Raw genomic sequence first — 15,611 nt, 5'->3', positions numbered from 1 at the left:
ACAACTCTGAAAAATTCCATGGGCTATCTGGAAACTACCATTAACTCAGTAGCGAAGCCCCTAAACCAAATGTGCCGCAAGGGTCGGAGTATCTGAATCTACTACGCCACATGACCGTCGCAATGTACAATAATAATCTACCCGTATCAGCAATTACAATTTCAGGCTAAGAGTTGCTTGAACTCACACTTTCTTTGGGTAACCACCTAACCCTCTTTAAGCCCCCTTTTAAAACTCTATCAAAACATAGAGTGTCTGAAAACATACTCTGAAAACATGCTCTGAAAACATAATCTGTTATGGCATAAATACATATGGTATCGTCATACCATTGACTTGCAAGTCACATCTCTAAGACATTATTAATCTATCTTAAATCTCTATTTTCAAAACACAAGTTTTGGCACCACCATTTTAATAATTCTATTCAAAGAAACTCTTTCTCAAACCTCATGTAAACACATGCAAGGAACTTATCTTTGTCAAACATTTCAATAGTACAGTACAAGGTGATCATGTCAAAGTTCTCAATTCAAATACAATTTTTTCTTTTAAACACAAGAACACATTTATATCAAGAAACACCCTCTCAATAATTCCAAATCATGCTCAAATGCTACAATATTGCGAAAACATCTTTTAAATCATGATACCATAATCTTTAATTCAAAACATGAGAGGGAGTTCATAATTTATGCTCTTAACGATCTTAAATCTCAAATTCCATACACATACGTATACATGTAAATCAATTTAGGGGATAGGACCACAAGATTAAAATAATAGTAACATTAAAACATTCGGAGTACAAAATTTAGAGTGTAGATTCCAAAAACCCTGAAAAATTCATGCATAAAAATCTAAAAATCATGCTCTAATGGTTTTAAGCCCATGTAGTTTTTAGGATAAACCCCATGTACCTCTATCTAGAAATTTAAAGGATGCTTTTTGATGCCCACGTCTTGGGGATTCCAAATCTTCAATTTATTTTGAAAACCCACGGTTGAATTTTAATTTATTTGGATTATCAATATGGAACCCTAGAAAGTGTTCTTGAATATTTTTGGTGAATGTATGAGTAATATGCTCAATTGGGGTTGAAATCTCGTGTTTGGACTGATAAGGGTGTTGGAAAATACTCAATATACCCTTAATGAGACCGGTATAAAAATATAAATGGGAGCCCGATTTCATGGGCCACCATGACACGACACTATGGTGGTGGCTCACTAGAAATTGCCGAATAGGAATTTGTCCCACTACGTGATGCGTCACCATCGCGGAGTCCAACTAGAAATTGACCATCATTATTTACGCCCCCTCCGCGACGTGCCAAGGAAAGAAATGATGGTGTTTTATGACTAGGACTTAAATTAGCCGTAACTCCTTCACCGAGTGTCCGTTTTGGATGTATCTTATGTCGACGAAAAACTTATTCAATCATCTACGAAATAAAAAGTTGAAATCTAAGGGATTCCACATGGGAATAACTATAAATCATTCTAGAAGCCAATGCTTGATATTTTAGGGATAAAATTTAGCTAAGAATAACTTCGGGGCATTACAATATCCCCCCTTGGGAACATTCATCACCGAATGTTGGTGTGGGATACAGACAAGTATAATTTCAAGCATACTAAGGCATAGAAAGAATAAGGCAAGGATTGTACCTTCAATTTCATCATCCATTAGATAAAAAAGGTTTGGGTATCTAGCTCTCATGTCAACTTACTATTCCCAAGTTGGTTCTTCAATTTTCTGGTTTCTCCACAGCACTCTAACTAAGGCAATCTCTTTGTTCCTCAATCTTCTAACTTGGCAATCCAAAATCTCTACAGGCTCTTCTTAATAGGATAAGGAGTCTGTCACTTTGATTTCTTCGACAGGAAATACTAAGGAATGGTCTCCAATACACTTATTTAACATAGATATATGAAATACCGGATGAACAGAACCCAAACTAGCTGGCAATTCTAACTCATACGCAACTCTACCTATCGTTCTCACAATCTGATATGGTCCTATATAGAAAGGACTCAGTCTACCTTTCATCCCAAATCGCATGACTCCCTTCATGTAAGAAACCTTGAGAAACATCTAATCTTCAACCTCAAACTCTAGATCTCTTATCCTAACATCGGCGTAGGACTTCTGACGACTCTGAGCTATCTTAAGTCGTTCTCTAATGACTTTCACATCCTTTATTGCTGGATGAACAAGATCAGGCCCAAATATCTATGTCTCACCCATTTCATACCATCCTATCGGGGGCCTACATCTTCTCTCATACAATGCATCAAAAGGTGCCATATTAATATTGGAATGGAAACTATTATTATATGCAAACTCTATCAATGGAAAGTGCTCTACCCAACTACCTTTAAAATCAATCACGCAGGCCTTCAACATATCCTAAAGGGTCAGGATGGTGCGCTTCGCTTTCCCCTCTGTCTAAGGGTGGAAAGCCATGGTCAAATTCACTTGGGTACCTAAACCCTTTTGAAATGATCTACAAAACTATGAAGAAAACTGTGTACCTCTGACAAATATGATGGACACAGGTAACCCATGTAAACAAACAATTTCTACAATAAACAGCTTGGCATAATCCTCTCCCGAATAATTATCCTGACAGGTAGAAAGTGAGCTGACTTGGTCAACCTATCTACAATCACCCAAATGGAATCATATTGGTTTCGATACCTTGGAAGTCCTATAATGAAGTCTATATTAATCATCTCCCACTTCTACAAAGGCAAAGCTATCTTTTGAGAAGAACCACCTGACCTCAAATGTTTTACTTTAACTTATTGACAATTCAAACACTTGGCAACATAGTTAGCCACATCACACTTCATATTATTGCACCAATAAATGGTTTCAAATCCTGATATATCTTAGTAGAGCCAGGGTGAACAACATACCTCGACGTGTGAGCTTTATCAAGGATTCTCTTCTTCAGACTATCTATATCTGGCACACACAACCTACCCTGGTATCTCAAAACACCATCACCACTAATTTCAAAAGATAATACCTTTTATTGACGCATATCTTTCTTGATTTGCATCAAGATAGGATCTTTAACCTGCTTCTCTTTGACTTCTGCACAAAGGGAAGATTTAGTTATCTCGTGAACAACCACTCCTCCATCCTTTGAATCCAAAAGTTGCAATCCTAGATTTTCAAGTCGGTGAATATCCTTCACCATCTCCCTCTTTTCTTTCCCCACATGAGAAAGACCACCCATAGATAACCTGCTGAGGGCGTTGGATACCACATTTGCCTTGCCTAAATTACAGTGTAGGCTAATATCATTGTCTTTTAACATTTCCAACAACCGCCTCTGCCTGAGATTTAATTCTTTCTGCGAGAAAACATACTATAAACTCTTGCATTCAGTAAAAATATCAATGTGTACCCCATACAAATAGTGCTTCGAGATCTTAAGCGCAAAAACCACAGCTACTAGCTCCAATTCATGAGTAGGGTAGTTCTTCTCATGCACCTTCAACTGCCTAGATGCATAAGCCACTACCTTACCGTGCTGCATAAGAACACACCCAAGTCCCATTCAGGATACATCACAGTATACAACAAAACCTTTTGTACCTTCCAAAAGAGTTAGAATAGGAGCAGTAGTCAACTTGTCTTTCAACTTCTCAAAACTATTTCACTAGAGTCCGACACAAAAACTTTACCTTTTTCTGAGTCAACTTAGTAAGTGGTGCAGCTATGGAAGAAAAACTCTCAACAATCTTCTGTAATAACCCACCAAGCCCAAGAAACTCCAAATGTCAGTTGGAGTCATGGGTCTGGGCCATTTTCTTATTGCCTCAATCTTTTAGAGATTAACCTTAATCCCCTCACTAGACACAATATGCCCCAATAACGCATTAGCATTCAACCAAAATTCATACTTGGAAAATTTTCAATACAACTTATGATCTTTAAGGGTCTATATGATGATTCGGAGGTGATTGGAATGGTCTTCCTCTAGCTTAGAATATACTAAAATGTCATCAATGAATACAATGAAAAACAAATCCAGAAAATGACAGAAAAACCTATTCATTAGATCCATGAAAGCTGCAGGGGTGTTAGTAAACCCGAAGGACATGACTAAGAATTCATAATGGCTGTATCTAGTTCGGAAAGCTGTTTTGGAAATATCTAACTCTCTAACTTTAAACTGGTCATATCCCAAATGAAGGTCTATCTTTGATAAACACTTAGCACCCTGAAGTTGATAAAAAATATCATCAATCCTAGGAAGGGGATATTTATTTTTTATTGTGACCTTATTTAACTGGCGGTAATCTATGCAAATATGAAGGGAATCGTCTTTCTTTCACACAAAAAAGTACAGGTGCACCCCTGGGAGACACACTGGAAAAGATAAAATCTTTATCTAGAAGATCTGTTAGCTGTTCTTTTAACTCTTTTAGCTCTGTAGGAGCTATCCTATATGGCAAAATAGAAATAAGATGGGAATCTAATAATTAATCAATACAAAAATCTATCTCCCTATCAGGTGGTATTCCTGGGAGATCATCTGGAAAGAATTTTGGGAATTTATTCACTACGGGGATAGACTGAAGAGGAAGAATTTCGCCACTAGAAACTTTAATCCAAAAATATAATACAAGCAACCTTTAGAAATAAGTTTACGGGCCCTGAGATAAGATATAAAGTGTCCTTTAGGTGCTAGAGAATGTCCCTTCCATTCTATCAAAGACTCATTTGGAAAAGAAAAGGTGACTCTTTGGGTCCTACAATTCAAGTTGGCATTATACGAATGGAGCCAGTCCATCACTAAGATGGCATCAAAATAAACCATATCAAATTCTATGAGATCTTCCACAGTATCCCGACTGAAAATAAACACAAAATAATTTCTATACACTTTCCTAACCACAACATAATCTCCCACCGGGGTAGAAGCTGAAAAAGGTTCATCAATCACATCTGGCTCAAACCCAAAACCAATTGCCATGTATGGGGTCACATAATACAAGGTACACCCAGGATCAAGTAATACATACACATCATGAAAAAGGATTTACAATGTACCTATGACTACATATAGTGAGGCCTCTGCCTCCTGGCAGTTGGTCAAAGCATACAAGCAGTTTCGACCATTTTCGACGGCTGAAGTGGCACCCTTCTGAGGTGGTGGTGCAGATGAATTCGCCTATGAGTTGGATCCTCAAACATTACTCTTTGCTACCGGATAGTCTATCTGGATATGGCTTGGCTGTCCGTATAAATAACACACCAAAGCGCCAAACTAACATCTCCTTAAATGATTTCTCCTGTATCTTCCACAGCGCGGATAGGACCGAGAGGTCTGGTCTGGGCTACACTTCCATGCGATTGTGTACCCCACATCCTTAGCCCTTGACTAAATTGAAAATTCTAGGTGCGCTGCTCAACTGTGGGTCTAGACACTAGAGGACTAGCTGCCGAAAGTGCATTACCCCAATTCTTTTTCTTTTGCCATTTGTCGCCCAATTTACCACTCTACTGCTGACTATGACTCCGGTCTATCGCTATGGCTTTCTTTGCCTGCCTGTTCTTCTCCCTAGATTCGGCTATCTTATTATTCTTCTTCTTTTCAACTTGCTGTATGTGGATGAAAAGTCTAGCAACGTCTATATCCCTATTTAGCATAGCTCCCTGACACTCAAGTACCAAATTATCTGAAAGGCCAGAAGCAAACTTCCTCATTTATGCCCTCATACTACTCGTCATCTCAGGAGTATAATGGGCTAGCTGATTAAACTTTAAAGTATACTCCTGAACACTCATCTTACCCTGCTTAAGTTTTATGCACTCCTCTGATTTAGTTTCCCTCAGCTCCAGAGAAAAGAATCGATCAAGAAGAACTTTCATGAACTCGTCCCAAACTGTGGACTCAGCACTGTCACCCTTTGCATCTTCCCACTCGTTGTACCATTAGTTCGCTACATTCTTTAGCTGGTATGCTACTAGCTTAACACCCCACCTGATCAATATGCATTACATTGAAAATTTTCTCCATTTTGTCTACAAACTTCTATGGGTCCTCTTCTACCTTAGTGCCAGAGAACTTGGGCAGGTTCATCTCATGAACTGGACCACACTAGTAACTTTATAAGTAATAGACGCGAACCCAGTATCCTCTGATCTCTGAGTCTGTGCGGCAACCAGCTATGCAAGCATGTGAATAGACTATCTAAATTCAACATTAAAAACCTCTCCTTTACAAGGATGAGTGCGATTAGCCCCCGTCAGGAGAGCTTTGGGAGGACTGGTTGGTACAGAAGGTACTCCCGAAGTAGGAATAGGTTCTGGGGTATGATCTTTGTTACGGGTCCGCATCCCATGGGTGGGACAAACTTCAATGGGGAGGCATCACTGGTTTTCTAAAAAGAAACATGTCATTGATTTGGGGATAGGTTAGACTATGAAGCACGAACTAACTTACAAAGAAGAGAAACATTATTAAATGCCTAATAGCCTTCTGCTTATATGTGTGGAGCACTACACACCCATTAACAAGACTCTACCCGACATGATTTCGAAGACACACTGGGATCTTGAACCGTGATATTATACCAAGTTTGTTACGACCCGAACTAGGGCCTGGCCGTGATGGACATCCTAAACCATGAAGGCCCGAAACGCCCTTCTCTATCTAGTAATCATGCACAACATTCATGCGATAAAAAATGATGCAAAAACATAATTTGCTACAAAAACATGGTCAACTCTAAATTCATCATAAGTATGGAAACTATAAATCAACTACATTTAAATAATATCTAACTCAGTTAGTGAAATCCCTACTATATGAAAATCTGACAACTGTCTGAAACTGGGATAAGGCCCCCAATCTACCAAAACGGAAAAAAGTGACATAATCTAAAAAGATAGGCCATCTGGAATAGAGAAGGCTCACCACTGCACAATTTGATCAGCTGTCTAAATTATCTACTGCTTATCTGGACCCTTAGATTGAGTCTCAGAAAATAAGAGGTAAGGGGGAGGGGGTCAATATAGATGTACTGGTATGCAGAGCATATCCAAAATAATCATTTATTATTCAACATATATGAGAGCAATTTGAAACAATTCATAAGTATATCATATAGTAAGAATTCACATGTGCATTTTAAAGACTCTGTAAAAATCATCTCAACTTTGAGAAATCTGTGTTACTTCTGCGCTAGGTGGTATACCCTAAAACTTTGAAAAGTTCCATGGGCTATATGGAAACTACTATTAACTCGGCAGTGAATCCCCCAAAATAAGTGTGCCTCAAGGTCCGGAGTCTCTGAATCTTCTACGCCACACGACCTTCGCCAGTGTACAATAATAATCTACCTATATCGGCAAATATGATTTTAGGCTAAGAGTTGCTTAAACTCACACTTTCTTTGGGTAACCACCTAACCATCTTTAAGCCCCTTTTTAAAACACTATCAAAACACACAGTCTCTGAAAACATACTCTGAAAATATGCTCTGAAAACATAATATGTTATGGCATAAATATATATGGTATCGTCATACCATTGACTTGCAAGTCACATCTCTGAGCCATTATTAATCTATCGTAAATCTCTATTTTCAGAATACAAGTTTTGGGACCATCATTTTAATAATTTAATTCAAAGAAACTCTTTCTCATACCTCATGAAAACACATGCAAGGAACTCATCTTTATTAAGCATTTCAATAGTACAGTACAAGGTGGTCATGTCAAAGTTGTCAATTCACATGAAATTCTTTCTGTTAAATAGAAGAACACATTTATATCAAGAAACACCCTCTCAATAATTTCAAATCATGCTCAAATGCTATAATATTGCGAAAACATCTTTCAAATCACGTAACCATAATTTTTAATTCAATACATGAGAGGGAGTTCATAATTTATGCTCACAACGATCTTAAATCTCAAATTTATTCATATACGTATACATGTAAATCAATTTAGGGTATAGGACCACAAGGTCAAAACAATAGTAATATTAAAACATCCAGAGTACGTAATTTTGAACATAGATTCCAAAACCTCTTTGAAATTTATGCATAAAAATCTAAAAATGATGCTCTAATGGTTTTAGGCCCATGTAGTTTTTAGGATAAACCCTATGTACCTCTATCTAGAAATTTAAAGGATGCTTCTTGATGCTCACGGCTTAGGGATTCCAAATCTTCAATTTGTTTTGAAAACCCACGATTGAATCTTGATTTATTTGGATTATCAATATAGAACCATCGAGAGTGTTTTTGAATATTTTTGGAGAATGTATGAGTAATATGATCAATTGGGGTTGAAATCTCATTTTTTGGACAGATAAGGGTGTGGGAAAATACCCAATATACCCTTAATGAGACCGGTATAAAAATATAACTGGGAGCTCGATTTCCTGGTCTAACGCGATGCACTACTATCATGGTGGCTCACTAAAAATTGATGAATGGGAATTTGGCCCACTCCGCAATGTGCCACTATCGTGGAGTCCCCTAAAAATTGACCATTGTCATTTACACCCTATCCGCGATGCGCCAAGGACAGGAATGATGGTGTTTTACGACTAGGACTTAAATTAACTTAACTCCTTCACTGAGTGTCTATTTTGGATGCATCTTATGTCTATGGAAAACTTATTCAATCATCTACGAAATGAAAATTTGAAATCTAAGGGATTCCACAGGGAAATAAGTATAAATCATTCTAGAAGCTAATGGTTGATATTTTAGGGACAAAATTTTGGGAAGAAAAACTTTGGGGCATTACAATATCCCCCTCTTGGGAACATTCATCCCCGAATGTTGACGCGTGATACAGATAAGTATAATTTTAAGAATACTAAGGCATAGAAAAATAAGGAAATGATTGTACCTTCCATTTCGTCATCCATTGGATCAAAAAGGTTTGGGTATCTAGCTCTAATGTCAACTTCTGATTCCTAAGTCACTTCTTCAATTTTCTGGTTTCTCCACAACAGTTTAACTGAGGCAATCTCTTTGTTCATCAATCTTCTAACTTGATGATCCAAAATCTCTACAGGCTCTTTTTCATAGGATAAGGAGTCTGTCACTTTGATTTTTTTGACACGTAATACGAAGGAATGGTCTCCAATACACTTCTTCAACATAGATATATTAAATACCGGATGAACATAGCCTAAACTAGTTGGCAATTCTAACTCATACACAACTCCACCTATCCTTCTCACAATCTGATATGGTCCTATATAGCGAGGAATCAGCTTACCTTTCTTCCCAAATCGCATGACTCCCTTCATGGAAAAAACCTTGAGAAATACCCAATCGCTAACCTCAAACTCTAGATCTCTTCTCCTAACATCGGCGTAGGAGTTCTAATGACTCTGAGCTATGTTAAGTCATTCTCTAATGACTTTTACATCCTTTATTGCCTAATAAACAAGATCAGACCCAAATATCTGTGCCTCACCTACTTTATACCATCCTATCGGGGACCTACATCTTCTCACATACAATGCCTCAAAAGGTGCCATCTTAATATTGGAATGGAAACTATTATTATATGCAAACTCTATCAATGGCAAGTGCTCTACCCAACTACCTTTAAAATCAATCACGCAGCCCTCAACATATCCTCAAGGGTCTGGATGGTGCACTCCGCTTGCCCATATGTCTGAGGGTAGAAAGCCATGGTCAAATTCACTTGGGTACCTAAACCCTTTTGAAATGATCTCCAAAACTGTGAAGAAAACTATGTATCTCTGTCAGATATGATGGACACTGGTGCCCCACGCAAATGAACTATTTCTGCAATGAACATCTTGGCATAATCCTCTCCCGAATAATTTGTCTTGACAGGTAGAAAGTGAGCTGACTTGGTCAACCTATCTACAATCACCCAAGTGGAATCATACTAGTTTTGGGACCTTGGAAGTCCTGTAATAAAGTCCATATTAATTATCTCTCACTTTTACAAAGGCAAAGCTATCTCTTGAGAAGAACCACCTGGCCTCAAATTTTTCACTTTAACTTATTGACAATTCAAACACTTGGAAACATAGTTAGCCACATCACGCTTAATATTATTCCACCAATAAATGGTTTTCAAATCCTGATATATCTTAGTAGAGATAGGGTGAACAACATACCTCGATGTGTGAGCTTCATCAAGGATTCTCTTTCTCAGACCATCTACATCTGGCACACATAACCTACCCTGGTATCTCAAAACACCATCACCACTCATTTCAAAAGACAATTCCTTTTATTGACCCACATCTTTCTTGATCTGCATCAAGATGGGATCTTCAACATGCTTTCTTTTGACTACTACACAAAGGGAAGATTTAGCTATCTCATGAACAACCACTCCTCTATCCTCGAAATCCAAAAGTCGCATTCCTAGATTTGTAAGTCGATGAAATCCTTCACCATCTCCCTTTTTTCTTTCCCTACATGAGAAAGACTACCCATAGAAAACTTACTAAGGGCGTTGGCTGCCACGTTTGCCTTGCCTAAATGATAGTCAAGGCTCATGTCATAGTCTTTTAAAAGTTTCAACCACCGCTTCTGCCTGAGATTTAATTCTTTCTGCGAGAAAACATCCTGTAAGCTCTTATGGTTAGTAAATATATCAACGTGTACCCCATAAAAATAGTGCCGCTAGATCTTAAGTGGAAAAACCACAGCCGCTAACTCCAAGTCATGAGTAGGGTAGTTCCGCTAATACACCTTCAACTACCTAGATGTATAAGCCACTACCTTAATGTGCTTCATAAGAACACACCCAAGTCCCACTCGAGATGCCTCACAGTATACAACAAAACCTTTTGTACCCTCTGGAAGAGTCAGAATAGGAGCAGTAGGCAACTTGTCTTTCAAATTCTCAAAACTATTCTCAAAAGAGTCAAACCACAAAAATTTACCTTTTTTTGAGTCAACTTAGTAAGTGGTGCAGCTATGGAAGAAAAACACTCGACCAATCTTCTGCAATAACCCAACAAACCCAAGAAGCTCTGAATGTCGGTTGGAGTCGTGGGTCTGGGCCATTTTCTTACTGCCTCAATCTTTTAGGGATCAACCTAATCGCTTCACTAGACACAACATGCCCTAAGAATACAATAGCATTCAACAAAAATTCACACTTGGAAAATTTTGCATACAACTTATGATCCTTAAGGGTCTGAAGGATGATTCGGAGGTGATTGGTATGGTCCTCCTCACTCTTAGAATATACCAAAATGTCATCAATGAATGCAATGACAAACAGATCCAGAAACTGACAAAAAACCCTATTCATTAGATCTATGAAAGATGCAGGGGTGTTAGTCAACCCGAAGGACATAACTAAGAATTCATAATGGCCGTATCTGGTTCGGAAAGTTGTTTTAGCAAATCTGACTCTCTAACTTTTAACTGGTGATAGCCTGAATAAAGGACTATCTTTGAAAAACACTTAGCACCCTAAAGTTGATAAAATAGATCATTAATCCTAGGAAGGGGATATTTATTTATAACTGTGACCTTATTCAACTGGCGGTAATATATGCAAATACGAAGGGAATTATCTTTCTTTCTCACAAAAAGTACAGGTGCACCCTAGGGAGACACACTGGGGCAGATAAAACCTTTATTTAGAAGATCTGCTAGCTATTCTTTCAACTCTTTTATCTCTGTAGGAGCTATCCTATATGGCGAAATAGAAATAAGATGGGTATCTGGAAACAAATTAATACCAAAATAGATCTCCTTATCAGGTGGTATTCTAGGGAGATCATCTGGAAAAACTTTCGAGAATTTATTTATTATGAGGACAGACTGAAGAGGAAGACTTTCAGCACTAGAATCTTTAACCCAAATAAGATGATACAATAAACCTTTGGAAATAAGTTTACGGGCCCTGAGATAAGATATGAAGGGCCCTCTAGGTGCCAGAGAATATCCCTCCCATTCTATCACAGACTCATTTGAAAAAAAAGTGACTCTTCTGGTCCTATAATTCAAGGTGGCATTGCATGAATGGAGACAGTCCATCCCTAAGATGACATCAAAATCAACCATATCAAGTTCTATGAGATCTGCCTCAGTATCCCAGCTGAAAATAGACATAACACAATTTATATACACCCTTTTAGCCACAATAAAATCTCCCACCAAGGAGGAAACAAAAAAAGGTTCAACAATCACATCAGGCTCAAACCCAAAACCAACAGCCACGTATGGGTCACATAATACAAGGTAGACCCAAGATCAAGTAATACATACACATAATGAGAAAATATTTGCAATGTACTGATGACTACATCTGGTGAGGCCTCTGCCTCCTGGCAGTTAGTCAAAGCATATAACTAGTTTCGACCATTTTCAGCGGCTAAAGTGTCACCCTTCTAAGATGGTGGTGCAGATGAATTCACCTGCGACTTGGCTCCTCCAACATTACTCTTTGCTGCCAGACAGTCTCTCTAGATATAGTCTGGCTGGCTGCATAAATAATACACCAAAGTGCCAAACTGACATCTCCCTGGATTATTCCCCCTGCATCTTCCACAGTGTGGATAGGACCAAGAGGTCTGGGTTAGACTTCCCCTGACTGCATACCTTGCATCCTCGGCCCCTAACTAAACTAAAAATTCTGGGTGCATTGCTCAACTGTGGGTTTGGAAACTAGAGCACTAGCTGCTGACTATGCATTACCCTAATTCTTTTTCTTTTGCCATTTGCCGCCTCAATTACCGCTCTGCTGCGGACTATGACTCTGGTCTGTCGCTCTGGCTTTCTTTGCCTGCTTGTCTTTTTCGCTAGATTTTGCTATCTTCTTCTTCTTCTCCTCAACTTGCTGCATGTGGACTGACAGTCTAGGAAAGTCCATATCCCTATTCAGCATAGCTCCTTGACACTCAAGCACCAGATTATCTGAAAGGTCGAAAGCAAAATTTCTTATTCGGGCCCTCATACTACTCGTCATCTTAGGAGTATAACAAGACAACTGATTAAACTTTAAAGTATACCCCTGAACACTCATCTTACCCTGTTTAAGGTTCATGAACTCCTCTTCTTTAGCTTTCCTCAGCTCCAGAGGAAAGAATCGATCAAGAAACGCTTTCACGAACTCGTCCTAAATTATAGGCTCAACACTGTCACCCTTCACATCTTCCTACTCATTGTATCATTGGTTTGCTATATTCTTTAGCTGGTATGCTTCTATCTTAACACGCTCTACTTGATCAATATGCATTACTTTGAAAATATTTTCCATTTTATCTACAAACTCCTATGGGTCCTCTTCTACGTTAACGCCAGAGAACTTGGGCGGATTCATTGTCATGAACTGTCCCACTCTAGTAACTTCAGAAGTAACAAATGCATTCCCAGTATCCTCCGACCTCTGAGTCTGTGCAGATACCAGCTATGCAAGTATGCAAATAGACTGTCTGAATTTAGCATTAAAAACCTCCCCTTCATAAAGCTGAGTGCAATTGGCCCCCATCCAGAGAGCTCTAGGAGGACTAGTCAGTACAGGAGGTACTCTCAGAGTAGGAATGGGTTCTGAGGTATGAGCTCTATTACGGGTCCATATCCCATAGGTGGGATGGACTTCATCATCCTGAGCATTAACGTTGGTGCGATGGGGAGCCATCGCTAGTTTTTTGAAAATAAAGAGGTCATTGATTAGGGGATAGATTAGACTCTGAAGCACGAACTAAATCACAAAGAAGAGAAACATTCTTAAATGCCTAGTACCCTCCTACTTATAAGTATGGCTCACTACATATCAATAAATAAGACTCTACCTAACGCAATTTCGCAAACACCCTGGGACCATGAAACATGCTCTGATACTAAGTTTGTCATGACCCGAACTAGGGCCTGGCCGTGATAAACATCCCAAACCATAAAGGCCCAGAATTCCCTTCTCTATCTGGTAATCGTGCACAACATTCATATTATAAAAGAAAATGCAGAAACATAATCTGCTATAAAAACATGGTCAACTCTGAATTCACCATAAGTATGGAAACTGTAAATCAACTACATCTAAATAACATCTGACTCAGTCTGCAAAATCTCTACTACATAAAAATCTGACAACTATCTGAAATAAGGACAAGGCCCCCAGTAGACCAAAACTGAAATAAGTAACATAATCTGAAAAGATAGGCCTTCTGGAATAGAGAAGGCTCACCGCTGCACAATCTAATCAGCTGTCTAAATTATCTACTGCTTATCTGGACCCCTAGACTGAGTCTCAGAACTTAAGAGGTAGGGGGAGGGGGGTCAATACAGATGTACTAGTATGCAGAGCATATCCAAAATAATCATTTATTATTCAACATATATCAGAGCAATTTAAAATAGTTCATAAGTATATCATATAGTAAGAATTTACATGGGCATTTTAAAGACTCTGTAAAAATCATCTCAACTCTGAGAAATCTGTGTTACTTCTGCGCTAGGTGGTATACCCTACAACTCTAAAAAATTCTATGGGATATATGGAAACTACTATTAACTCGGCAGCGAAGCCCCCAAATTAAGTGTGCCACAAGGGTTAGAGTCTCTGAATCTACTATGCCACACGACCATCACCAGCATGCAATAATAATCTACCCGTATCGGTAAATACGGTTTCAGGATAAGAGTTGATTTAACTCGTGCCTTCTTTGGGTAACCACCTAACCCTCTTTAAGCCCCTTTTCAAAACTCTATCAAAAGATACAGTCTCTGAAAACAATACTCTGAAAACATGCTCTAAAAACATAATCTGTTATGGCATAAATACATATGGTATCGTCATACCATTGACTTGCAATTCACATCTCTGAGCCATTATTAATCTATCATAAATTTCTATTTTTAAAACACATTCAATTCAAAGAAACTCTTTCTCAAACCTCATGTAAACACATACAAGGAACTCATCTTTGTCAAGCATTTCAATAGTATAATACAAGGTGATCATGTCAAAGTTCTCAATTCACATGCAATTCTTTCTCTTAAACACAAGAACACATTTATATCAAGAAACAACCTCTCAAAAATTTCAAATCATTCTCAAATGCTATAATATTGCGAAAACATCTTTCAAATCATGAAACCATAATCTTTAATTCAATACATGAGAGGGAGTTTGTAATTTATGCTCTCAATGATCTTAAATCTCAAATTCCATACATCTACGTATACATGTAAATTAATTTAGTGGATAGTACCACAAGGTCAAAACAATAATAACATTAAAACATTCGAAGTACGTAATTTAGAACATAGATTCCAAAACCCCTTTGAAATTCATGCATAAAAATCTAAAAATTATGCCCTAATGGTTTTAAGCCCATGTAGTTTTTAGGATAAACCCCACGTACCTCTATCTAGAAATTTAAAGGATGTTTCTTGATGCCCATGGCTTGGGGATTCCAAATCTTTAATTTGTTTTAAAAACCCACGGTTGAATCTTAATTTATTTGGATTATTAATATGGAACCGTAGAGAGTGTTCTTGAATATATTTGGTGAATGTATGAGTAATATTCTCAATTGGAGTTGATATCTCGTGTTTGGACTGATAAGGGTACGGGAAACTACCCAATACACCCTTAATGAGACTGGTATA

The sequence above is a fragment of the Capsicum annuum genome, chromosome 4, assembly GCF_002878395.1.
Source record: "Capsicum annuum cultivar UCD-10X-F1 chromosome 4, UCD10Xv1.1, whole genome shotgun sequence".
Classification (NCBI taxonomy): domain Eukaryota; kingdom Viridiplantae; phylum Streptophyta; class Magnoliopsida; order Solanales; family Solanaceae; genus Capsicum; species Capsicum annuum.
This window is presented reverse-complemented; position numbering follows the sequence as displayed.